The sequence below is a fragment of the Pristiophorus japonicus genome, chromosome 1 (genome assembly GCF_044704955.1).
Source record: "Pristiophorus japonicus isolate sPriJap1 chromosome 1, sPriJap1.hap1, whole genome shotgun sequence".
NCBI lineage: Eukaryota > Metazoa > Chordata > Chondrichthyes > Pristiophoridae > Pristiophorus > Pristiophorus japonicus.
Window position 1 is genome coordinate 482,262,618 of NC_091977.1, and position 27,416 is coordinate 482,290,033.

Consider the following 27,416-nt stretch of genomic DNA (forward strand, 5'->3'; position numbering starts at 1 on the left):
ACCTTCATTCCCTCATATCTTCACATACCGCACGGGAACCCGGTTACCAGAGCAACCCAAGGACGGCCAATGTCACTCAAACCGTCTCCAGCGAGGGGGCGCGCGCGTGCGCGTGCGCGCGCGTGACGTACCATAGAATCATGGACGGTTACAGCACAGAAGGAGGGAGGCCATTTGGCCTGTGGAGCATCTCAGCTAGTCCTACTCCCCCATCCTTACCCCATAGCCCTGCAAAATGTTTTCCTTCAGGTATTTACACACTTTCCTTTCGAAAGCCACGATTGAATCTGCTTCCATCATCCTCTCCAGATCCTAACTACTCACTGCCTAAAAAAGTTTTTCCCTCCTATCGCCGTTGGTTCTTCTGCCAATCACCTGAAATCTATGTCCTCTGGTTCTCGACCCTTCCACTAATGGGAACAGTTTCTTTCTGTCTACTCTGTCCAGACCCCTCACGATTTTGAACACCTCTGTCAAATCCCCTCTCAACCTTCTCTGCTCCATGGAGAACAACTCCAGCTTCTCCAGTCTATCCCTGTTAACGAAGTCCCTTATCCCTGGAACCATTTTCATAAATCTTTTCTGCGTCCTCTTTTGAAGGCCTTGCTTTTGTACAGGGGAAAAATTGGGTAACACTCGTGAGGTGCGAGACTTTGCGCCAGGCGCATAATTCTCACCGCTCGTGCGAAATTGGGGTTATCACTCCCAAAAGAAGTGGAGTGCAAAATAAAGTGCTCCACTTCCTTTCTGCGGCGGACACGTTGGGAGTGGGGCACACAGCTCAGCAGCGTTACGCACTGGGCAGCGAGGCACTGCCGCATAGGAGGAACTCTTCCCTTAATTAAAGGGAAGGGCCCAAGCTGCATACTCTGCAGCAAAAAAAGAGTCCTACCTGGACCACCAGGCAGTGTGGGTGCCATGCCAACCGCCCGGCACTCGCAGCACGGACCCTGCGTTCAAAGCAGCAACGGGATGCAGGAAAAAAAATGGGCCAATTTTTTTTACTGCAGCCCACCTCCCTTTTAAGTTCCGCTCCCTGAGAGACTGGCCACCGGTACGCATCCCCTGAAGTTGTCACTGTCAACGCCCGGTGCAGCTTCAGGGGGCCATACCCAATTTAGGATCCGGAGTGCTGCGCATGGTGATGACGTCAGCATTGCCAGTGGAGTGGGGCGTTACGGGTTACTGCCGCTGTTAAAATCACGGCAAATTTAGCGCAAGTCGTTAGCGCCGCTGTGCCGGGTCGCAAAATCGTTTGCGCCCCGTTAGCACCCGCCCCCTCCCCGGCTCAGGTGGCAAATGAACAACATTTCTAGGTCTATGCCTCTATTTATGAAGCCCAGGATCCTGTATGCTTTTTAAATTGCTTTCTCAACCTGCCCTGCCACCTTCAACAAATTGTGCACATATATCCCCAGGTCTCTCTTTTCATGGATCCACTTTAGAATTGTACTTTTTAGTTTATATTCCCTTTCCTCGTTCTTCCTACCAAAATGTATCACTTTGCACTTTTCTGCATTAAATTTCAACTGCCATGTGTCGTGCATTTCACCAGTTTATGTTTCCTTGAAGTCTATCACTATCTTCCTCACTTTTCACTATACTTACAAGTTTTATGTCATCTGCAAATTTTGAAATTGTTCCCTGTGCCAAGTCATTCATATGCATCAAGAAAAGCAGTGGTCCTGGTACCGAGTCCTGGGGAACAACACTATACCTTCCTCCAGTCTCATAAACAACCGTTCACCACTATTCTCTGTTTCCTGTCACTTAGCCAATTTCGTATCCATGCTGCCACTGTCCCTTTTATTCCTTGGGCTTCAACTTTGCTGGAAAGCCGTTTATCAAACACCTTTTGGAAGTCCATGTACATCACGTCACCTGCATTGTCCTCATCAATCCTCTGTTATCTCATCAAAAACTCTAGTTAAACACGATTTGCCTTTAACAAATCCGTGCTGGCTTTCCTTAATTAATCCACACTTGTCCAAGTGACTGTTAATTTTGTCCCAGATTATTGTTTCTAAAAGCATCCAATTACTGAGGTTAAACTAAATGGCCTGTAGTTGCTGGGTTTAACTTTACACCCTTTTATGAACATAAGCAATTCTCCAGTCCTCTGGCACCACTCCTGTATCTAAGCAGGATTGGAAGATTATGGCCAGTAACTCCGCAATTTCCATTTTTACTTCGCTCAGCATCCTAGCATGCATCCCATCCGGTCCTGGTGACTTATCTACTTTAAGTACAGCCAGCCTTTCTAGTAATTCCACTTTATCAACTTTTATCCCATCTAGTATCTCAATTAGCTTCTCTTTCACTATGACTTTGGCAGCATCTTCCTTGGTAAAGACAGATGCAAAGTACTAATTTAGTATCTCAGCCATGCCCTCTGCCTCCATGTGTAGGTCTCCATTTTGGTGCCTAATTGGCCCTACACCTCCTCTTACTACCCGTTTATTATATACAAACATAAGAAATAGGAGCTGGTGTAGGCCATTTGGCCCTTCGAACCTGCTCCGCCATTCAACAAATTTCGGCTGATCTTCTACCTCAACTCCACCTTCCCGCACTATCCCCATATCCCTTAATTCCCCGTTCCCCAAAATTTATCGACGTCTGTCTTGAATACTCAATGACTGAGCATCCACAGCTCTTTGAGGTAGAGAATTCCAAAGATTCACAACCCTTTGAGTGAAGAAATTTCTCCTCATCTCAGTCCTAAGTGGCAGACTATGACCCCCGTGTTCTAGATTCCCCACCCAGGGGAAACATCTCAGCATTAACCTTGTCAAATCCCTTAATAATTTTATGTCTATTGAATTCCCTTTTATGTTAGCTGCCAATCTAGTCTCATACGCTGTCTTTGCCCCTCTTAGTTCCTTTTTTACTTCCCCTCTGAACTTTCTATATTCAGCCTGATTCTCACTTGTATTCTCAACCTGATATCTGTCATACACCCCCTTATTTTGCTTTATCTTACTCTATCCCATTCGTCATCCAGGGAGCTTTGACTTTGGTTGCCCTACTTTTTCCCCTTGTGGGAATGTACCTTGACCATCTCCTCTTTAAAGGCAGCCCATTGTTCATTTATAGTTTTGCCTGCCAATCTGATTCCAATTTACCCGGGCCAGTTCCATTTTAAACCCACTGAAATTGGCCTCCCTCCTGCTTTTTAATCTCTTTCCTAGCTCCCTAAAATCTTCCTGCAGGACCTCATCCTCCTTTCGACCTATGCCGTTGGTATCGATATGTATGACAACCTCTGGCTGTTCATCCTTCCGCCCCCCCCCCCCCCCCCCCCCGCCCCCAGAATGTTTTGCAGCCGCTCAGTAACATCCTTGACTCTGGCACCAGGGAGGCAACATACTATCCTGGAATCACGTCTGCGGCCGCAGAAATGCCTATCTGTTCCCCATACCATCGAATCTCCTATCACTATTGCTTTCCCAATCTTCCTCCTCCCCCCCCACCCCCCCATGTACAACTGAGCCACCTGTGGTGCCATGGACTTGGCTCTGACTCCCCAGTATTCAATACCGGTTAGAGAGTGAGATGCACTCAGGGGACTCCTGCATTACATGCCTGGTCCTCATGTTCTGTCTGGCAGTCACCTATTCCCTCTCTGCCTGCACACTCTTAAGCTGCGGGGTAACCACCTCCTGAAACATGCTATCCACGAAGCTCTCAGCCTCGCTGATGCCGCAGTGACGCTAGCTGCTGCTCAAGCTCCGCAACTTGGAACTCGATCTCCCCCAGCTGACGACACTTTCTGCACAAGTGGTTGTCCAGGACACGAATAGCGTCCTGGAGTTCCCACATGGCACAGGATGTGCATTCCACGAGACTGAGGTGTTCTGCCATGCCTTTATTTACTATATCACTAAATTAAGACTCTTGCTCCACTTGAGTGAAAAAAACAAAGGTAATACTCACCAATCAGCCACCTACCTGCTGTCCTGTGATGTCTCTCCTTATTTTTTTTGTTGATTTTGAATTCGAATGTGCCCCCGCTCTGCCCGAGGCCTTCTCTCCCGCTCTATTAATGCTGCCGCTCCTCCTCTTGCTGCTGCTCAGGTCCGCTCGATCTTCCGCCACCGATGGGCACTGGAGTGCGCAGTCGACACGGACAACAACATCCTGACTTGATTTGATAAGATTTTTGTTTGTTTCAATTATAATTTGGATTATTGTTGGTGTCCCTTTTCAAAGGGAGGGGAGCACTTTTGTTAAATTGATGGGCAATTGATGGCACTGCCCATTAAAAAGACGAGAGGAAATTGGTGGATTATGAGGGGAGCCTTGCAGCCTCACATCACTAACACAGTGTCAGGTTGCACTTGTACGCTGACTACACCCAGCTCTACTTCACCACCACCTCTCCCCACCCTCCACTGTTTCTGATTTTTCAGACTGCTTGTCCGAAATCCAGTATTGGATGAGCAGGAAATTCCTCCAACTATAAGGAGTGGAAAGACTGAAGCCAATGTCTTCGGTCCCCGCTACAAACTCTGTTCCCTGCCACCGACTCCATCCCTCTCCCTGGCAACTGTCTCATGCTGAACCAGACCACACGCAATCTTGGTCTCGTTTTTGACCCCAAGTTGAGCTTCCAACCACATATCTGCAACATCACCAAGACTTCAACTTCCACCTAAGCCCCTGACTCAGCTCATCTATTGCTGAAACCCTCTTCCATGCATTTGTTACATCCAGACTTGACTGTTCAAATAGTCTCCTGGCCAGCCACCCATCTTCCACCCTACACAAACTTAAGCTGCTACAAAACTCTACTCCCAGTATCCTAACTCGCAACAAGTCCCGTTCACCCATCACCCCTGTGCTTGGTGACCTAGATTGGTTTCCGGTCTGGCAATGCCTCAGTTTTAAAGTTTCCAAATCCCTCTATGGCCTCATCCCTCTCTATCTCTGTAGTCACCTTCAGCCCTAGAAGCATTCAAGATCCCTGCACTCCTCCAATTCTGGTCTCTTGCACACCCCGATTTTAATCACTCCACTCTTGGCAACAGTGCCTTCAGCTACATTGACCCTAAGCTCTGGAATTCCCTCCTTAAACCTCTCTGCCTCTCTACATCTCCTCCTTTAAGACGCTCCTTAAAACCTTCCACTTAACTTGAACTTAAGGAAAGGTAACTTCGATGGTATGAGACGTGAATTGGCTAGAATAGACTGGCGAATGATACTTAAAGGGTATATGGTGGATAGGCAATGGCAAACATTTAAAGATCACATGGATGAACTTCAACAATTGTACATCCCTGTCTGGAGTAAAAATAAAACAGGGAAGGTGGCTCAACCGTGGCTAACAAGGGAAATTAGGGATAGTGTTAAATCCAAAGAAGAGGCATATAAATTGGCCAGAAAAAGCAGCAAACCTGAGGACTGGGAGAAATTTAGAATTCAGCAGAGGAGGACAAAGGGTTTAATTAGGGGGAAAATAGAGTATGAGAGGAAGCTTGCTGGGAACACAAAAACTGACTGCAAAAGGTTCTATAGATATCTGAAGAGAAAAAGATTAGTGAAGAGAAACGTAGATCCCTTGCAGTTAGAATCGGGTGAATTTATAATGGGGAACAAAGAAATGGCAGACCAATTGAACAAATACTTTGGTTCTGTCTTCACAAAGGAAGACACAAATAATCTTCCGGAAATACTCGGGGACTGAGGGTCTAGCGAGAAGGAGGAACTGAAGGAAATCTTTATTAGTCAGGAAATTATGTTAGAGAAATTGATGGGATTGAAGGCCGATAAATCCCCAGGGCCTGATAGTCTGCATCCCAGAGGAATTAAGGAAGTGGCCCTAGAAATAGTGGATGCATTTGTGATCATTTTACAACAGTCTATCAACTCTGGATCAGTTCCTATGGACTAGAGGGTAGCCAATGTAACACCACTTTTAAAAAAATGAGGGAGAGAGAAACCGGGTAATTATAGACCGGTTAGCCTGACATCAGTAGTGGGGAAAATGTTGGAATCAATTATTAAAGATGAAATAGCGCATTTGGAAAGCAGTGACAGGATCGGTCCAAGTCAGCATGGATTTATGAAAGGGAAATCATGCTTGACAAATCTTCTGGAATTTTTTGAGGATGTAACTAATAGAGTGGACAAGGGAGAACCAGTGGATGTGGTGTTTTTGGACTTTGAAAAGGCTTTTGATAAGGTCCCACACAAGAGATTGGTGTGCAAAATTAAAGCACATGGTATTGAGGGTAATGTATTGACGTGGATAGAGAACTGGTTGGCAGACAGGAAGCAGAGAGTCGGGATAAACTGGTCCTTTTCAGAATGGCAGGCAATGACTAGTGGGGTGTCTCAGGGTTTAGTGCTGGGATCACAGCTATTTACAATATACATCAATGATTTAGTTGAAGGAATTGAGTGCAATATCTCCAAGTTTGCAGCTGACACTAAGCTGGGTGGCGGTGTGAGCTGTGAGGAGGATGCTAAGAGGCTGCAGGGTGACTTGGGACAGGTTAGGTGAGTGGGCAAATGCATGGCAGATGTAGTATAATGTGGATAAATGTGAGGTTATCCACTTTGGTGGCAAAAACAGGAAGGCAGAATATTATCTGAATGGCGACAGATTAGTAAAAGGGGAGGTGCAACGAGACCTGGGTGTCATGGTACATCAGTCATTGAAAGTTGGCATGCAGGTACAGCAGGTGGTGAAGAAGGCAAATAGCATGTTGGCCTTCATAGCTAGGGGATTTGAGTATAGGAGCAGGGATGTCTTACTGTGGTTGTACATGGCCTTGGTGAGGCCTCACCTGGAATATTGTGTTCAGTTTTGGTCTCCTAATCTGAAGAAGGTACATTCTTGCTATTGAGGGAGTGCAGCGAAGGTTCACCAGACTGATCCCGGGATGGCAGGACTGACATATGAGGAGGGACTGGATCGACTAGGCCTGCATTCACTGTTTAGAAGAATGAGAGGGGATCTCGTAGAAATATATAAAATTCTGACGGGATTAGACGGGGTAGAGGCAGGAAGAATGTTCCTGATACTGGGGAAGTCCAGAACCAGGGGTCACAGTCTAAGTTTAAGGGGTAAACAATTTAGGACTGAGATGAGGAGAAACTTCTTCACTCAGAGAGTTGTCTCCATTTAAATAATAACTTTCTCTTTGATTTTTTTCTGCCAAACTGTCCAACAAATTTTTGCCCACTCAGTTAGCCTGTCTATGTCCTTTTGCAGATTTTTTGTGTCCTCCTCACACATTGCTTTTCCTCCCATCTTTGTATCATCAGCAAACTTGGCTATGTTACACTCATTCCCTTCTTCCAAGTCGTTAATATAGATTGTAAATAGTTGGAGTCCCAGCACTGATCCCTGAGGCACCCACTAGTTACTGGTTGCCAACCAGAGAATGAACCATTTATCCTGACTCAGTTTTCTGTTAGCTAGCCAATCCTCTATCCATGCTAATATATTATCCCCAACCCCGTGCACTTTTATCTTGTGCAGTAACCTTTTATGTGGCTCCTTGTCAAATGCCTTCTGGAAGTCCAAATACACCACATCCACTGGTTCCGCTTTATCCACCCTGTTCGTTACATCCTTAAAAAACTCCAACAAATTTGTCCAACATGACTTCCCCTTCATAAACCCATGCTGACTCTGCCTGACCGAATTTTGCTTTTCCAAATGTCCTAATGGACTCCAACATTTTCCCAATCACAGATGTTAGGCTAACTGGTCTATAGTTTCCTGCTTTTTGTCTGGCTTTTTTAAATAGTTGTTACATTTGCAGTTTTCCAATCTGCTGGTACCTCCACAGAATCCAGGGTATTTTGGTAAATTACAAACAATGCATCGCAATCCCTGCCGTTACTTCTCTTAAGACCCTAGGATGCAAGCCATCAGGTCCAGGGGATTTATCTGCCTTTAGTCCCATTATCTTATTACCACCTCCTTTGTGATTGTGTTAAGTTCCTCCCCCCCTCCCTATAGCCCCTTGGCTATCCACTGTTGGAATATTGTTAGTGTCCTCTGCCGTAAAGACTGATACAAAATATTTGTTCAGAGTTTCTGCCATCTCCATGTTCCCCATTACTAATTCCCCGGTCTCGTCCTCTAAGGGACCAACATTTACTTTAGCCACTCTTTTCCTTTTTATATACTGATAGAAACTCTTGCTATCTGTTTTTATATTTTGTGCTAGTTTACTTTCATAGTTCATCTTCCCTTTCTTAATCATTTTTTTAGTCATTCTTTGCTGGTTTTTAAAAACTTCCCAATCTTCTGTCGTCCCACTAGTTTTGGCCACTTTGTAAGCCCTTGTTTTTAATTGGATATTGTCCTTAATTTTCTTAGTTAGCCACAGATGGCTATCTTTTCTCTTACACCCTTTCCACCTCACTGGAATATATTTTTCTTGAGAGTTGTGAAATATCTCCTTAAATGTACACCACTGTTCAGGAGCACATATTGGGAATTCCGCTCAAAGGTCAGCGGTCAATACATGATTTTCCTAGGGAAAGCTCCTCACTGAAGGTGTGAAATCGTAAACTTTACCCTTTTGATTAAGGAACATGATAAAATTCTGATGTTTTGCACCACCAGATGGCGTTGTAGGGTCTCCTCATCCCTCAGCCCCACCAACATCATTAAGTTGAGTTGGACCACCAGGTGGAGCTGTAGGACCTCACCATCCGCTATCACCATCAAGTCGAGCCCTACCATCATCCAAGCACAGCTACATAAAGGCCTCTAATTCTATGCTTGGGACTGGGAGCATTCAAAGTGCATGTAAGTTTTAAACAAATAATTGAATTTAATAAACAAAACTGTATTTCGATGGTTATTTCCAACTCCCATTCACCTCTGTGCTTGCGCTACTCTTTGCCTCACTCCTCTCCTGGCTGTGCCTTTGACCCAGATGTGTGGCCCAATTATTTATTGCCTGTCTTCAGCCCTGCTCAGGTCTCGGGCCCGATGTACCTTTGATTCCTTTGGCTACTCACTGCTATCTATCCAGTAAGTCTTGCTAGCAAATGTGCACGTGTGGACAGCATTAAACTCTTCAACAATGCCCTACACAGTTGAATATCCTACTGGTACTGGATAATGCCCAGACATCTGTACCAGAGGATGATTCAGTGCTTTTGGGAAACATAGAGAGAAAAATTGGAGGTTAGGAAGGAAGCCAATAGCAATGATTCAACATGACAACTGGTTATAACCAACGAGGAATTTTTATGAATGACTTTGAGACACTGAAATAAAATGGAAGAGAATAGTGTCGACCACAAAGGAATGACCAAGGCAAAGGAATGAATTTGTAAATCACCTGCACCCACATCCAATCAACAAGAAATTGATACATGTGTCCCCAAAGAGTATTCCCTGCTTACCCTATGCATGGACATTCCAAACAGCATCAAAGGTAGCTGGAGTTTTTGCACTAACCTAGATGTGCCACTTGTCCATCACCATGTCCTTGCCAAGTGCTACTGGTTCCCACTAGGGTATTGATTTCAAAGTTCTGGACTGGACCATGTTTTCAAGTCCTGCAATAGTCTCTCTTCACCCAATGCCAGCAAACTTGTCCAACTCTATGCTATAGTCCATACCCTTTTAATTATTTTTTTAAACTTTTAGCCAACTTTTAAACTTATTAAACAATTTGGGAGATCTTTTAAAACTTACATTTTAGACTCTCAACCGAAATACTTTGAAACGTTTATTATTAACTTACCCATCTTTGACTTTTAACAAATTTTAGAAACTTTTTAAATTGGGGAAACTTTTATAATCTATTATTGATTTACATCTCAGATTTTTAACAATTCTTAGAAACTTCTTAAAACATTTTAACAACTCTTCGAAACTTTTGAAATAAATTGGGAACCTTTAACAACTTTTAATCTTTTAAAATAACTTTGGAAGTCACCTTCCGAATGCCTGCCCCCCAACCTAGCCTCGGGCCATCTACCATCAATGGCGCTACCCGGCGCCGAGCTTACGGCCAACACTTCGCCGTAGGCAATTAAGCTTATCGAGCTGTGCCTGGTCTCCAGTTGTCTTGGATCCCCTTGCCACTGGACCAAGACCTTGTTCAGCTAAGCCCGTGTGGTTGCCGGTGTGCAGCGGCCACCCTACGTTAAAAGAACTCACGCACAGGCATCTTCCACTCCGTCAGTATGAAGTTCGGGACCTGGAACGTCAGGACCCTCATGGACAGTCCCAACAGCGACAGGCCGGAACGCCGCACCACCATAGTTGCCCGGGAACTCAGACGTTTTGACATTGACATCGCCACCCTAAGCGAGACCCGGCGGGCAGGGGAAGGTCAGTTGAAGGAACATGGTGGAGGTTACACCTTCTTCTGGAAAGGGAAACCAGAGTCAGAACGCCGCCTTCATGGAGTCGGCTTTGCCGTCAAGAATGAGCTGGCCGACCGCCTCAAAGACTCGCCCTGTGGGGTCAACGAACGCCTCATGACTCTCTGTATCACCCTATCTCGGAACCAATGCGCCACAGTCATCAGTGCGTACGCCCCCACACTCGATGCAACGGATGAGGCTAAAGAGGATTTTTATTCCAACCTCGAGACATCCTTGTCCCGTGTCCCCACAGGCGACAAATTGATCCTCCTGGGTGATTTTAATGCCAGGATTGGCAAAGACACAGCCCTCTGGGGAGGCGTGATTGGCAGAGAGGGGGTAGGGAAAGCCAATTCCAGCGGTACCCTACTCCTGACAAAATGTCTAGAACATGAACTCCTCATTACCAACATCTTGTTCCGCCAAAGGGACAAATACAAGGCATCGTGGCAACACCCTCGCTCCAAACACTGCCAGGTCCGAGCCAGGGATTGCAAGGATGTGTGCATCACCTGCGCTATGACAGGAACTGACGACTGCTGGACGGACCACCGCCTAATCCGATCCATTATCAACATTAACATTGCCCCAAAGCAGAGGGGACAGCAGAAGCAGCTCCGCAAAAAAGTTAATGCCTTATTTAGAGATCCAGCTAAGAGAGCCCTATACAGCCAGCGCCTTACAGCCAATCTGGCATGCCTCGATGACCCTGAGATGCTGAATCCCCATAGCGCTTGGTCTGCCCTCCAGGCCTCTATAACCAGTGCCTGTGAAGAGACACTTGGTCACTCAACTAGAAAACATCAGGACTGGTTTGAGGAAAATGATCAGGAGATCGAAGAACTAATAGATCGGAAGCGCAAAGCATTTCTGAGCCTCAAGCAACAGCCCAACTCGGGAGCTGCAAAACAACATTGCAAGCGGCTCAAGGCTCAGGTCCAACAAAAAACTCGGGACCTAAAGAACAGGTGGTGGATGGAGAAAGCACAGGAGATTCAACAACTGGCCGACAGCCACGATATGCGAGGATTCTTCACTGCAGTCAAGGCCACCTACGGTCCAAACTCCCAAGGCCCCACCCCACTCCTAGCCAAGAACGGGGAAACACTCATCAAGTACACCGAGGCTGTCAGGGCCCGATGGAAGGAGCACTTTGAAGATCTCCTCAATCAAGACTCTGCCTTCGACTCAAATATTCTTGATTCCATCCTGCAGCATGCCACCCACCACAAACTCAGTGAAACTCCAACGTTGCACGAGGTTGGCAAAGCCATAAAACAGCTAAAGAATAACATGGCTACGGGTGCGGATGGAATCCCTGCTGAGGCGCTAAAAAAATGGCGGAGAGGCGCTGTTGGCGCGGATACATGACCTCATTTCTCTCATCTGGAGGGAGGAGAGCATGCCGGGAGATCTCAGAGATGCAGTGATTGTGACCATTTTTAAAAAGGGGGACAAGTCCGACTGCAGCAACTACAGGGAAATCTCCCTGCTTTCAGCCACTGGGAAAGTTGTCGCTCGAGTTCTCCTCAATCATCTTCTTCCTGTGGCTGAGGAGCTCCTCCCGGAATCACAATGCAGATTTTGTCCCATACGGGGCACAACAGACATGATCTCTGCAACGTGCCAGTTGCAGGAAAAATGCAGGGAGTAGCACCAGCCCTTATACATGGCCTTTTTCGATCTTACAAAGGCCTTTGACACTGTCAACCGTGAGGGTCTATGGAGCGTCCTCCTCCGTTTTGGATGCCCCCAAAAGTTTGTCAACATCCTTTGCCTGCTTCACGATGACATGCAGGCCGTGAGCCTTACCAACGGATCCATTACAGACCCAATCCACGTCCGGACTGGGGTCAAACAGGGCTGCGTTATCACTCCAACCCTCTTAATCTTCCTCGCTGCCATGCTCCACCTCACAATCAACAAGCTCCCCGCTGGAGTGAATTAAACTACAGAACCAGTGGGAAGCTGTTTAACCTGCGCCGCCTCCAGGCCAGGTCCAAGATCACCCCAATCTCAATCATCTTCCTGTGGCTGAGGAGCTCCTCCCGGAACATCCTGAAGACAAAGGTCCTTCACCAGCCTGTCATCGCCGCACAGCACTGCCCTCCAATCATCAAGATCCACGGCGCGGCCCTGGACAATGTGGACCATTTCCCATATCTCGGGAGCCTCTTATCAACAAAGGCAGACATTGATGCGGAGATTCAGTATCGTCTCCAGTGCGCCAGAGCAGCTTTCGGCCGCCTGCGGAAAAGAGTGTTTGAAGACCAGGCCCTCAAATCAACCACCAAACTCATGGTCTACAAGGCTGTAGTAATACCTGTCCTCCTGTATGGGTCTGAGGCATGGACGATGTACAGAAAGCACCTCAAGTCGCTGGAGATATATCACCAACGATGTCTCCGCAAGATCCTGCAAATCTCCTGGGAGGACAGGCGCACCAACATCAGTGTCCTCGACTAGGCTAACATCCCCAGTATTGAAGCACTGATCACACTCGATCAGCTTCGCTGGTCAGGACACATAGTATGCATGCCAGATACAAAACTCCCTAAGCAAATGCTTAATGCGGAGCTCCTTCATGGTAAACGAGCCAAAGGAGGACAGCGGAAACATTGTAAGGACACCCTCAAAGCCTCCCTGGTAAAGTGCGACATCACCACTGATACCTGGTGACCCTGGTCGCAGACTGCCCTCGTTGGAGAAAGTCCATCCGGGAGAGCGTTGAGCTCTTTGAGGCTCGACACAAGAAGCATGAAGAGGCCAGGTGCAGGCAGCGGAAGGAGCGTGCGGCAAACCAGCCCTACCGCCCCCTCCCCCCGATGAATGTCTGTCCCACATGTAACAGGACCTGTGGCTCTCATATCGGACTGTTCAGCCATCAAAGAACTCACTTTGGGAGTGGAAGCAAGTCTTCCTCGGTTCCGAGGGACTGCCTATGATGAGTCCATACCCTCTGCTCCTCCACACTCTCTTCACCAAAACACATAGAGTCGAGGGAAACCGCTCATCCTTCCATAAAATTGATATAATGTCAGCCGGGACTCATTGGTATCACTTTTGCCTCTGAGTCAGAAGGTTGTGGATTCAAGCCCCAATCCAGTGATTGGAACATATAATCTAGGCTGACACTTCAGTGCAGTACTGAGGGAGTGTTGGAGTTGCGACATTTTGAATGAACATAAGAACATAAGAAATAGGAGCAGGTGTAGGCCATTTGGCCCCTCGAGCCTGCTCTGCCATTTAATAAGATCATTGCTGATCTGAAATTGGACTCAGCTCCACTTCCCTGCCTGCTCCCCATTCCCTTATCGCTCAAAAATCTGTCTTTCTCCGCCTTAAATATATTCAATGACCCAGCCTCCGCAGCTCTCTAGGGCAGAAAATTTTACAGATTTACAAAGTGCTGAGGAAAGAAATTCCTCCTCATCTCAGTTTTAAATTGGCGGTCCCTTATTCAGAGATTATGTCCTCTAGTTTTAGTTTCCCCTATGAGTGGAAATATCCTCTCTGCATCCACCTTGTCTAGCCCCCTTATTATTATATGTTTCAATAAGATCACCTCTCAATCTTCTGAACTCCAATGAGTATATGCCCAACCTAATCAACCTATCTTCATAAGTCAACCCCCTCATCTCTGGAATCAACCTAGTGAAGCTTCTCTGAATTGCCTCCAATGCAAGTATATCCTTTCTTACGCAGTATTCCAGGTGTGGCCTCACCAATACCCTGTACAGTTGTAACAGGACTTCTCTGCTTTTATACTCCATCTCCCTTGCAATAAAGGCCAACATTCCATTTGCCTTCCTGATTATTGCTGTACCTGCAGATTAACTTTTTGTGTTTCATGCACAAGGATCCCCAGGTCCCTCTGTACTGCAGCACTTTGCAATTTTTCTCCATTTAAATTATAATTTGCTTTTCTATTTTTTCTACCAAAGTGGATAACCTCACATTTTCCCACATTATACGCTATCTGCCAAATTTTTGCCTACTCACTGAGCATGTTTTTTGCAGATTCTTTAAACGTTAAATGTTAGCCCAATCAGGTGGTGTGAAAAATCGCATAGCACTACTTGAAGAAGAGGAGGGGAATATTCCCAGTGTCTTAGGCAATATTTATCCCTCAACCAACATCAGTTATTAACTGATCATTCAACTCATCGCTGTTTGTGGGACTTTGCTGTGCACAAAACTGCCTGTTGTGCTCGCCGAGGTTATAACAGTGACTACACTTCAAAAAATATTTTAGTGAGTGTGAAGTGTGGGGTATGGTAGCATAGTGGGTCTGTTACAGGACTAATAATCCAAAGGGCTGGACTAATGATTCGGAGACATGAGTTTAAATTCCACCACAGCAGCTGGGGAATTTAAATTCAATTAAATAATTCTGGAATTAACAAAAACTAGTAATGGTGACCATGAAACTACCAGATTGTTGTAAAAACCCTGCCACAGCACCCCCTCCCCGATGGAGAAGTGGTGGCCCCTTGCCCCACTGCAGAGCTCGTAGCGTGCCCTCCCCTTTAATGGAAGGGGAGGGCCCTGTGCTCGCGCCACTGCTATGCAGAAAGGCTGTGTAACGCTGGAAAATTTCTGCGCTTACCGCCCTGGTCCTGCTCCCGAGAGGAAATTGAGCACCCGACATTGCACTCCACTTCCTCTCGGCGGCGCAACCCAATTTCGTGGCCTCGGTTACCGTCCCCAAATGTTTGAAATAAAAACAGAACATTCTGGAAATACTCAGTGGACAGGCAGCATCTGTGGAAAGAGAAATAGAGTCAGTGTTTCAGGCTAATGACCTTTCATCAGAACTGGGAAAAGTTAGAGATGGGACAGGTTTTAAGCAAGTGCAGGGGCAGGGAAAGGGTGGAGGGGAGGAAAGAACAAAAGGGAAGGTCTGATAGGGTGGAAGGCAGGACAGACTAAAAGACAAAAGGGATGATTGGTACAAGGCAAAATGAGGTGATAATGGAAACTGGCCTTGCACCATCATCCCTTCTGTCTGTTTTACATTTTTATTTCAGATTTTCAGCATCCACAGTATTTTGTTTTTGTTTTGGCAGGTTGTCAGTTCAAACCCACTTTAGGATTTAAGCATATAAACTAACCATCTATTTCAGTGCAGTACTGAGGGAGTGCTGCACTGTTGGAGGTACTGTCTTTTGGCTGAGATGTTAAACTGAGGTCCTGTCTGCTTTCTCAGGTGAATGTAAGAAGTCCTATCACATTTTTTTAATGAAAATTAGGGGAGCTCTCCCATATCCTGACCAACATCCATCCCTCAATCAACACCACCAAAATTAGATTAACGGGTCATTCATTTATTTGCTGTTTGTGCGACCTTGCTAACTGCAAATTGCCTACATAACAGTAATTATACTTCAAAGGTAAATAATTGGCTGTAAAATGTTTTGGGTTGTTCTGCGGAAAAGAAAAAGAAAAACTTCCAAAGTACCTTAGAGTCAATTACGTACTTTTGAAGTGTAGTCACTGTTGTAATGTAGAAGACGAGGCAGGCAATTCGCGCACAACAAGCTCCCACAAAAAGCAATGTGAAAATGACCAGAAAAATATTTTTTAACGATGTTGATTAAGGGATAAATATTGGCCAGACAAGATGTGATAGGTGCTATATAAATGCAAGTTCTTAAAAAATAAAGTTAAAAAGTCAAACATTTAAGGGGTGGAACTGCAGATCTCTGTGATCCTGCTTTAAAATGGGAAGTGCAGTCTATTGCATTCTCCCCCAATCTTAAAGAGCATAATGGTAGATATTTGTATATTCACCAAAGTCTCCCAATCATTCATAAGAACATAAGAAATAGCAGCAGGAGTAGGCCATACGGCCCCTCGAGCCTGCTCCACCATTCAATAAGATCATGGCTGATCTGATCATGGACTCAGCTCCACTTCCCTGCCCGCTCCCCATAACCCCTTATCCCCTTATCGTTTAAGAAACTGTCTATTTCTGTCTTAAATTTATTCAGTGTCCTAGCTTCCACAGCTCTCTGAGGCAATGAATTCCACAGATTCACAACCCTCTGAGAGAAGAAATTTCTCCTCATCTCAGTTTTAAATGGGCAGCCCTTTATTCTAAGATCCTCTAGTTCTAGTCTCCCCCATCAGTGGAAACATCCTCTCTGAATCCACCTTGTCAAGCTCCCTCATAATCTTATACGTTTCGATAAGATCACCTCTCATTCTTCTGAATTCCAATGAGTAGAGGCCCAACCTACTTAACCTTTCCTTATAAGTCAACCCCCTCATCTTCAGAATCAACCTAGTGAACCTTCTCTGAACTGCCTCCAAAGCAAATTTATCCTTTCGTAAATATGGAAACCAAAACTGCACGCAGTAATCCAGATGTAGCCTCACCAATACCCTGTATAGCTGTAGCAAGACTTCCCTGCTTTTGTACTCCATCCCCTTTGCAATAAAGGCCAAGATACCATTAGCCTTCCTGATCACTTGCTGTACCTGCACACAATCTTTTGTGTTTCATGCACAAGTACCCTCAGAGAGCTGTTAACCTGTGGAATTCCCTGCCGCAGAGAGTTGTTGATGCCAGTTCACTGGATATATTCAAAAGGGAGTTAGATATGGCTCTTACGGTTAAGAGGATCAAGGGGTATGGAGAGAAGGCAGGAAAGGGGTACTGAAGGAATGATCAGCCATGATTCTTGCTATTGAGGGAGTGCAGCGAAGGTTCACCAGACTGATTCCCGGGATGGTGGGACTGACCTATCAAGAAAGACTGGATCAACTGGGCTTGTATTCACTGGAGTTCAGAAGAATGAGAGGGGACCTCATAGAAACGTTTAAAATTCTGACGGGTTTAGACAGGTTAGATACAGGAAGAATGTTCCCAATGTTGGGGAAGTCCAGAACCAGGGGTCACAGTCTAAGGATAAGGGGTAAGCCATTTAGGACCGAGATGAGGAGAAACTTCTTCACCCAGAGAGTGGTGAACCTGTGGAATTCTCTACCACAGAAAGTAGTTGAGGCCAATTCACTAAATATATTAAAAAGGGAGTTAGATGAAGTCCTTACTACTAGGGGGATCAAGGGGTATGGCGAGAAAGCAGGAAGGGGGTACTGAAGTGCATGTTCAGCCATGAACTCATTGAATGGCGGTGCAGGCTAGAAGGGCCGAATGGCCTACTCCTGCACCTATTTTTCTATGTTTCTATGTTTCTATGATCTTATTGAATGGCGGTGCAGGCTCGAAGGGCCGAATGGCCTACTCCTGCACCTATTTTTCTATGTTTCTATGTTTCCCGCTGTACTGTAGCAATTTGCAATCTTTCTCCATTTAAATAATAACTTGCTCTTTGATTTTTTTTTCTGCCAAAGTGCATGACCTCACACTTTCCAACATTATACTCCATCTGCCAAATTTTTGCCCACTCACTTAGCCTTTCTATGTCCTTTTGCAGATTTTTTGTGTCCTCCTCACACATTGCTTTTCCTCCCATCTTTGTATCATCAGCAAACTTGGCTACGTTACACTCAGTCCCTTCTTCCAAGTCATTAATATAGATTGTAAATAGTTGGGGTCCCAGCACTGATCCCTGTGGCACCCCACTAGTTACTGATTGCCAACCAGAGAATGAATCATTTATCCCAACTCTGTTTTCTGTTAGTTAGCCAATCCTCTATCCATGCTAATATATTACCCCCAACCCTGTGGACTTTTATCTTGTGTTACCTAACAGACGCTCAGAAGACACTTAACAGTCTGGAGAAGATAAACAGGGAACAATACCGTCAGGTACACCAAGGCAGCAGGACAGACTTCAGAAAGTACTTCTTCAAACAGAGAGTCTTCACTCGCTGGAAAAGAGATTGAGGCTCAGACACCAGCTTAATTTACAAAGCAGCTAAATGCTGCAATGAGGAGACAGAGGAGTTTGTGTTTCCGGTAGGGTGAGATCAAATGGGCTGTAGGCCTTCATCACCTGATCATGCCTTATGTTTTTGTGACCTAATGGTTTGTGCTGAGTTCCTCCTTGTGTGACATCACCAATTACATCATGAATGAGGTTGTTACCCAGAATCCACTGTCCATCTAACCAACCTATCCACAGTTAGTGCATTTGAGGGTTATTTGATGGGCTAAAAAGACCAAAGATTTCCTGCCTGAAAATGTTACGATAGCCTCGATTTTAACCTGGAGAGGAAATCGGATGGGTGGGAGGGCTGAGTTGAGCGATAACCTCCCACACTCTGTACCCCTCCCCCCACCCCCCACACTTGTTTCTTGTTTCCCCCCCTCTACCAATCCACTGACCTCGGTAGCATGAGATCTTCCTGTCTTGGCCCTCAGAAGGAAAATAAAAATTGTTGAAAAATACTTACCTGTTTGGGGTCGTCTGGCCTTGGAGCCTCTTCCTGTTATCTTCACCTAGCAGGGAAGCCATGGTGGCTTCGCTCCCTTAGGCCACCAGTTAAAATTGCAGTCAGGGTCCAATGACATGATTGTATCTGCATATTTAAAGAAGGACCCTGCCTGCTTCAGAAGAGCAGGTTAAATAGAAGACAGCAGAAATGGAGTGGGTCATAGCAGGTGAATCTCCCGCCGGTTCTAACTGCCTGCTAGCCCGGTTACCTTTGGGCTAGCAAGATTAAAATAATCTCCAAATCTGTTACTATGTCCCCATGATGTATACTTTAAAGCTGTCTGTCACCAGAAGTTCTGAAACAGGGTAACAGAGAGAGGTGCAGAGATGTGAATGTACAAGAATCATAATGAATGAAGTAATCTTTTTATTGAGAACATTTTACTGAGAAAGGGTCAAGATCTGGACCGTACTGAGTTTGAAGGAAGAGATGATAAGGTAAATCAATAAGTAGTGGCTTGAATAAGCCAAGCTCGGGTTTCTAAAAGCCTATGGGCTAGATTTTCCACTAAATTGCGGCCCATTTCGCGCTTCGGCAGGGCGAGAAAAGGTGTTTCTGGGCGTCAAATGGGCTGTCCAAGATTTAACGTCCAACTGGAAGTTTCGGCAATGGTTTTGCGGCGGCTCAAAAACTTACTGCCCCGCCCTCCGTTTTGACCATCAGGATGACGTCAATCGTCGAGCAAGGCTGAACTAGCACCCCGAGTGCATTATGCCTGATTTTGCATCCGCCCCAGGACCCGACCCAAAAAAACCAGATGGTCCCAGGGTGCAGCAGGCGCAAATGGCGCCATATCTAAAGGGACTCTGGAGAACCTTATATCGCAGTTGTCAGTGACTGCCACGGTTGTGCGCAGAACGCTATGTTCGTGCACACTTTAAAACAGCACTTTTATTTGACTTAACCCTTTGTTTTCAAGGTCAGTAAGAGAGTTCAATGAGGGCAATGCTAGTTAGGCAGAAAATCATGCTGGTTGCAATTGGCAGGTGGCTTCAAGCTGGAAGAAAGCTTATTGTCCATGGTTTGCAATGGAATCGAAGAGGTCGCAGATATTTGGGGAGGAAACTATACCCCACCCCCCTCCAAGGGTTTATAGGGAACATCACTCATACCTACACATTTCTGATGCGCAATGTGTTCGATGGCTGTGCTTCAGAAAAGAATTGCTGACAGAGATATGCCAGCTCCTACAGGCAGACCTACAGCCGACCAGCGGCAACAGGTTTGCACTGCCCGTCAAGGTCAAAGTGACTGTGGCGCTGGCTCTCTATGCCTCTGGCTCCTTCCAGGCAGCAGCAGGGGACATAGGCTGCATCTCGCAGCACGCAATACATTCGCCAGGTGACAAGGGCACTGTACGTATGCAGGATGGACTTCATAGAGTTCCCAACGAGCAGGGAGAGCCAGAATGAGAGGACTATAGGGCTAGACTTTCCACTTTTGTGCAGATTGCCCAAAAATGGGCATTATTTCCAGCGTTGGCAGTTAATATGGGTTTTGAGATTGCCGGATTATCGGCCATTTTCAAAACCTCAACTTTCCACTTTATAAAATGGGTGTTACCGCGAGCGATGTGAAATGGGCGTTAGCAGAATTTTTTTTGCCCTTCTGCCGTAAAATGTCGGCGTCCATAGCAATGCCATGGTAACGGTCGTTTCCCGCGTTTCAGGAGGTCAGGGGTCATCAATACATGTGCAGAAGAGGAGAGAGAGAGAGAGAGAGAACATAAGAACATAAGAATTAGGAACAGGAGTAGGCCATCCAGCCCTCGAGCCTGCTCCGCCATTCAACAAGATCATGGCTGATCTGGCCGTGGACTCAGCTCCACTTACCAGGAGGGAGCAAAGAGGAACTGAAAACATGTGTGGATTTGTTGTGTGGTTGTTTGGCTGTTGTGGGAGGTAGGAGGTAGATTTGCCAGCAGCAAAAATAATTGAGTGCACAAATAACGTTCGCACGGAGTTTTGGGGGAAAAAAATATAGTTAAAATGGAAGGCATGGAGGAGGCGACACAGCACACTGTGGAGGCTGAGGACGCTGGCGAAAGCAGTGAGGTGAGAGAGGAACTAGTGGGACGACGAAAACGAGCTCAGAGATTCTCCGACGAGGCAAATGCCAACCTCCTGCAGGAGGTGGAGTCACGCAGGGGTCAATTGACCCGGGGTGGGCGTGGGAAGCCCACCCCAAAGGTTTACCAGAAGATTTGGGCCGACATAGCCAAGGTGGTCTCGTCGGCGACGAACGAGATGCATGAGGGCAACCAGTGCCGCAAGCACTGCAACGGCCTTGTCGGATCCGTCAGAGTAAGTATTACATTTATTTATATGTACTTATGTATTTATATAATTTGAATTGTAGGTGTAATGAGTGATTAAAATCAAATGTGATGTCTTGCACTTATACCGGGAATGTTTTACTCAAAGCCTGCGTTGACGGTGTATATCTTTAGGTAAAGAATGATAATTTTCATAACCGACAGATGTAATCATGATTATTATGTATTGTATCAGTCTCTGTGACAGTACCTAGCAATGATCTCACCCAGTGATCTCATGTCATGTCATGCTGATGTTACCTTTTACAGAAGAAGCTTTCGAAAAATAGGGCCGAGCAGCGGCGAATGGGTGGCGGGTCACCAGTCATCAGTGAGCTCACCGACATCGAGGTGCTGGCACTAGTGGGGAGCCACCAGCGGTCAGCCACGCAAGCAGCAGCAGAACCTGATGTGATGCCACGTGAGTAAAGTATACACCATTGTGTGATGTTAAGTCAACAGATGCCACGCCCACTCATATCCGAACAATAATATATGATAGATGATTGATAAAAGTGTTACCTAAATAATGACGGCCTCATGAAAATCATTGTAATGCAGAATTTGTTCATGGTCATGAAATGTGATGTCTGTGATGATTTTGATAGTTGTGGTGCTTTTGTCGTGCATATGCTGTGTGTAGCTTTTGAATCACCTTAAGACCCTAGCAGCCCCTTCTCCTTTAATAACCTCAATTTATGTTTTGTAGCTCAGCCAGCAGTGTGGCCCCATGCAACACCACCGAGCCAAGAAGCTGCGGTGCTGGCGCCGGACTCGCCGGAGGATCGTCAATCTGGTGCTGAGGAGCCCTGAATCTCGCCCGTGCAGCAGGATGACAGTGTCGAGGAGCCTGCATCGATAAGCTCCATAATCTATTCGACACCAATGGCATCTGGTGCTCCTGCGGTCATGCCCTCCTCCACCGTAGTGGTAGTGGACCCAAGCACCTTGCCACAGGGCACCCCAAGTGTCTCCATGACGGTGCCAACCCCGCGGAGGTTGGTTCGACGCAGCAGGACAGCTACACGAGCGGCAGATCTGAGAGGGGACATGGTACACTTGTCCAGGAGGAGTGTTGAGATAGGTCAGCAGATCCTCCAGATGAGGGGCATATCCCAACAGCTGGCCAGTATGTCCGCCACCATGACCGAGTACATGCCTCGGGTGGCAGAGGCCCTGGAGGTGATAGCCAGGAACACTGATGGCAGAGGCTCCCAGTGGTCCTGGCGTGAGGCACTGCACCCCAAGGTGCCGCACCCCCATTGCCAACAACACATGCGAGCTAGGAGGAAGGTCTTGCTTCTGGCTTGGACGAAATTCCCTCCTCCAGACCATCCTCTCCCGTATCTGTCCAACCAGCGGATCTGCCGTCATCCCCCCCAATGAAGCAGCGCCTGAGGAGCTCCTCAGCAAGGCGGCTTGGAGTCGGGTGGGGAAGGGGTAGAGGTGGGGAGGAGAAGCGGTGGGGGGGCGGTGGGGAAGGAAAGTGAGGTGCATGGCCGCTGGAGTTGTATTGGTCACAGTATTTTTATGTTGTGGTTGCTGTTTTGTCGGGAGGTTAGGGAGGAGGGGCATACCTTGTTTTTTTGCATTTGTGTTCTATAATTATGAAGTTTTGTTTGAAATGTGAACACTTTTATGAATTATATAAATGTTATCAATTTGTTGTGGGGTGGAGTGTTTTTTACAGTTATAATTATGATTTTATTCAAATGTTCTCATTAAATGTTTTTTATTTCACATAACCTTGTTGCGCATTGTCTCAGATAAGACCACTTCTCCCTGTAAGTGCGTGGGGTGTAAGTTCTCGTCTTCCTCAGCAGTCTGCCACCACTTTGATTGGACATATAATGCTCTTGAATATACCTTCTTCCATCTCTAGTCTGCAGCATGTGCGTAATCATCAAGACAGGCTGAGAAATTACAGGCCCTATTACAACAACAATCAGTATTATACCTATTGTTCACAAACAATAAATTTACCTACTAAAACACCTAAAATAAATTCAAATCGTCCACAGTATGATAAGATGTTTGTTCAGATGTGCAGAAACATTTAAATTCTGACGGGGTTAGACAGGTTAGATGCAGAAAGAATGTTCCCAATGTTGGGGAAGTCCAGAACCAGAGGTCACAGTCTAAGGATAAGGGGTAAGCCATTTAGGACCGAGATGCGGAGGAACTTCTTCTCCCAGAGAGTGGTGAACCTGTGGAATTCTCTACCACAGAAAGTTGTTGAGGCCAATTCACTAAATATATTCAAAAAGGAGTTAGATGAGGTCCTTACTACTAGGGGGATCAAGGGGTATGGCGAGAAAGCAGGAATGGGGTACTGAAGTTGAATGTTCAGCCATGAACTCATTGAATGGCGGTGCAGGCTAGAAGGGCCGAATGGCCTACTCCTGCACCTATTTTCTATGTTTCTATGTTTCTATGTTTCAAATCGCCTTAAAAGAACTCCACAGTACATAAAAACTCCCCAGAACTTGAAGCAGCTTTTTATATGAACCGACCTCCGATTTACAACATGGCGTCCATACTGCTGGGTTTAGTTCAGGTGAGAGCAACTTTTTCTCAACGTTTTTTTCGGCGAGTGATATTTTTGGCGATATGAGGCTGAGGTGCCGAAAGTAACGCTCGCGATATTATGGCCGTTAGTTCGCCCATTCTGATCTTTACGGCAAAAAAAAAAGCGGGCGGGCGGTGTAATTAATTCTCGACGTTTACTAAATGCGATAAGTGAACCAGACATGGGTGTTAGTTTCCATTTTGTTCCTAAATAGGTGATATCTCTGCGTTATACCTCATTTCAGTGTTAAAATGGACGTTAAGTGGACGGTATCGATCAAAAAAAGTGGAAAGTCTAGCCCATAGGAATTGGATGATTTGCAGGCTTCCGCAAGGTTCGTGGTGCCATTGACTGTACACATGTTGCCCTGCGAGCACCAACACAGAATGCAGAGTTTTCTGAAACAGAAAGGGATACCACTCCCTAAACGTTTAGCTGGTCTGGGACCCACTCAGCGCTTCCTCACAGTCAATGCCCGCTATCCAGTGAGCACACGTGGTGCTTTCATAGAATCATAGAAGTTTACAGCACGCAGGAGGCCATTTCGGCCTATCGTGTCCATGCCGGTCAACATAAGAACATAGAATTAGGAATAGGAGTAGGCCATCTAGCCCCTTTAGCCTGCTCCGCCATTCAACAAGATCATGGCTGATCTAGCCGTGGACTCAGCTCCACTTACCCGCCCACTCCCCATAACCCTTAATTCCCTTATTGGTTAAAAATCTATCTATCTGTGACTTGAATACATTCAATGAGCTAGCCTCAACTGCTTCCTTGTGCAGAGAATTCCACAGATTCACAACCCTCTGGGAGAAGAAATTCCTTCTCAACTCGGTTTTAAATTGGCTCCCCCGTATTTTGAGGCTGTGCCCCCGAGTTCTAGTCTCCCCGACTAGTGGAAACAACCTCTCTGCCTCTATCTTGTCAATCCCTTTCATTATTTTAAATGTTTCTATAAGATCACCCCTCATCCTTCTGAACTCCAACGAGTAAAGACCCAGTCTACTCAGTCTATTATCATAAAGTAACCCCCTCATCTCCAGAATCAGCCGAGTGAATCGTCTCTGTACCCCCTCCAAAGCCAGTATATACTTCCTTAAGTAAGGTGACCAAAACTGCACGCAGTACTCCAGGTGCGGCCTCACCTATACAGTTGCAGCAGGACCTCCCTGCTTTTGTACTCCATCCCTCTCGCAATGAAGGCCAACATTCCATTCACCTTCCTGATTACCTGTTGTACCTGCAAACTAACTTTTTGGGATTCATGCACAAGGACCCCCAGGTCCCTCTGCACCGCAGCATGTTGTAATTTCTCCCCATTCAAATAATATTCCCTTTTACTGTTTTTTTTTTCCAAGGTGGATGACCTCACATTTTCCGACATTGTATTCCATCTGCCAAACCTTAGCCCATTCGCTTAACCAATCTAAATCTCTTTGCAGCCTCTCTGTGTCCTCTACACAACCCGCTTTCCCACTAATCTTTGTGTAATCTGCAAATTTTGTTACACTACACTCTGTCCCCTCTTCCAGGTCATCTATGTATATTGTAAACAGTTGTGGTCCCAGCACCGATCCCTGTGGCACACCACTAACCACCGATTTCAAACCCGAAAAGGACCCATTTATCCTGACTCTCTGCTTTCTGTTAGCCAGCCAATTCTCTATCCATGCTAATACATTTCCACTGACTCCGCGTACCTTTATCTTCTGCAGTAACCTTTTGTGTGGCACCTTATCGAATGCCTTTTGAAAATCTAAATACACCACATCCATCGGTACACCTCTATCTACCATGCTTGTTATGTCCTCAAAGAATTCCAGTAAATTAGTTAAACATGATTTCCCCTTCATGAATCCATGCTGCGTCTGCTTGATTGCACTATTCCTATCTAGATGTCCCGCTATTTCTTCCTTAATGATAGTTTCAAGCATTTTCCCCACTACAGATGTTAAACTAATCGGCCAATAGTTACCTGCCTTTTGTCTGCCCCCTTTTTTAAACAGAGGCGTTACATTAGCTGCTTTCCAATCCGCTGGTACCTCCCCAGAGTCCAGAGAATTTTGGTAGATTATAACGAATGCATCTGCTATAACTTCCGCCATCTCTTTTTATACCCTGGGATGCATTTCATCAGGACCAGGGGACTTGTCTACCTTGAGTCCCATTAGCCTGTCCAGCACTACCCCCCTAGTGATAGTGATTGTCTCAAGGTCCTCCCTTCCCACATTCCTGTGACCAGCAATTTCTGGCATGGTTTCTGTGTCTTCCACTGTGAAGACCGAAGCAAAATAATTGTTTAAAGTCTCAGCCATTTCCACATTTCCCATTATTAAATCCCCATTCTCATCTTCTAAGGGACAAACATTTACTTTAGTCACTCTTTTCCGTTTTATATATCTGTAAAAGCTTTTACTATCCGTTTTTATGTTTTGCGCAAGTTTACCTTCGTAATCTATCTTTCCTTTCTTTATTGCTTTCTTAGTCATTCTTTGCTGTCGTTTAAAATTTTCCCAATCTTCTATTTTCCCACTAACCTTGGCCACCTTATACGCATTGGTTTTTAATTTGATACTCTCCTTTATTTCCTTGGTTATCCACGGCTGGTTATCCCTTCTCTTACCGCCCTTCTTTTTCACTGGAATGATTCAACATTTTGTTCATTAGAGCCAATATCATCTCTCACAACTACCCTGATATCATCCTTTATTAACAGAGCTACCCCACCTCCTTCCCCTTCTTGTCTATCTTTCTGAATCGTCAGATACCCCTGTATGTTTAATTCCCAGTCTTGGCCACCCTGCAACCGTTTCTGTAATGGCCACCAATTCATACCCATTTGTAATGATTTGTGCCGTCAACTCATTTACTTTATTTCGAATGCTGCGTGCGTTCAGGGAGAGTGTTTTAATACTAGTTTTTAAACCATGATTTTTAGTTTTGACCTCTCCTGTAGCCCCTGTATATTCATACATATTGTCCTTTCCTATCACCTTGTGGTTTACACTTACCCCAGTGCTACTCTGCTCTGTTGCCTCCTGCCTTTTGCATTCTTTCTTGGGGTCCTGTTCATCTGAGCTCTCACCCACTCTAACTAGCTCAGAGCCCTCTCCTGGGTTCCGAATACTCCTCGCATTGAGGCACCGAGCTTTCAGGCTTGCCTTTTTTATTACACTTTGACCCTTTAGAATTTTGCTGTACAGTGGCCCTTTTTGTTTTTTGCCTTGGGTTTCTCTGCCCTCCACTTTTACTCATCTCCTTTCTGTCTTTTGCTTCTGTCTCCATTTTGTTTCCCTCTGTCTCCCTGCATTGGTTCCCATCCCCCTGCCATATTAGTTTAACTCCTCCCCAACAGCACTCGCAAACACTCCCCCTAGGACATTGGTTCCGGTCCTGCCTAGGTTTGTTCTGGGTCCCACCTCCCCAGAACCGGTTCCAATGCCCCAGGAATTTGAATCCCTCCCTGCTGCACCACTGCTCAAGCCACGTATTCATCTGCGATTCCTAATCTGACTAGCACATGGCACTGGTAGCAATCCCGAGATTACTACTTTTGAGGTCCTACTTTTTAATTTAGCTCCTAGCTCCCTAAATTTGTCTCGTAGGACCTCCATCCCATTTTTTACCTGTATCGTTGGTACCTATATGCACCACGACAACTGGCTGTTCACCCTCCTTTTTCAGAATGTCCTGCACCCGCTCCGAGACATCCTTGACCCTTGCACCAGGGAGGCAACATACCATCCTGGAGTCTCGGTTGCAGCCATAGAAACGCCT

The 27,416-nt window shown here is 46.0% G+C and overlaps 1 long non-coding RNA gene across 1 annotated transcript; it reads left to right on the top strand.

Annotated features, from left to right (window-relative positions):
• The first annotated feature begins 140 nt into the window (after window positions 1-140).
• Window positions 141-22,450, top strand: LOC139276935 (uncharacterized). Its single transcript, XR_011595997.1, has 3 exons — window positions 141-249; window positions 8,588-8,773; window positions 18,072-22,450. It is a non-coding gene; the product is annotated as an uncharacterized lncRNA (long non-coding RNA).
• The last annotated feature ends 4,966 nt before the right edge of the window (window positions 22,451-27,416 follow it).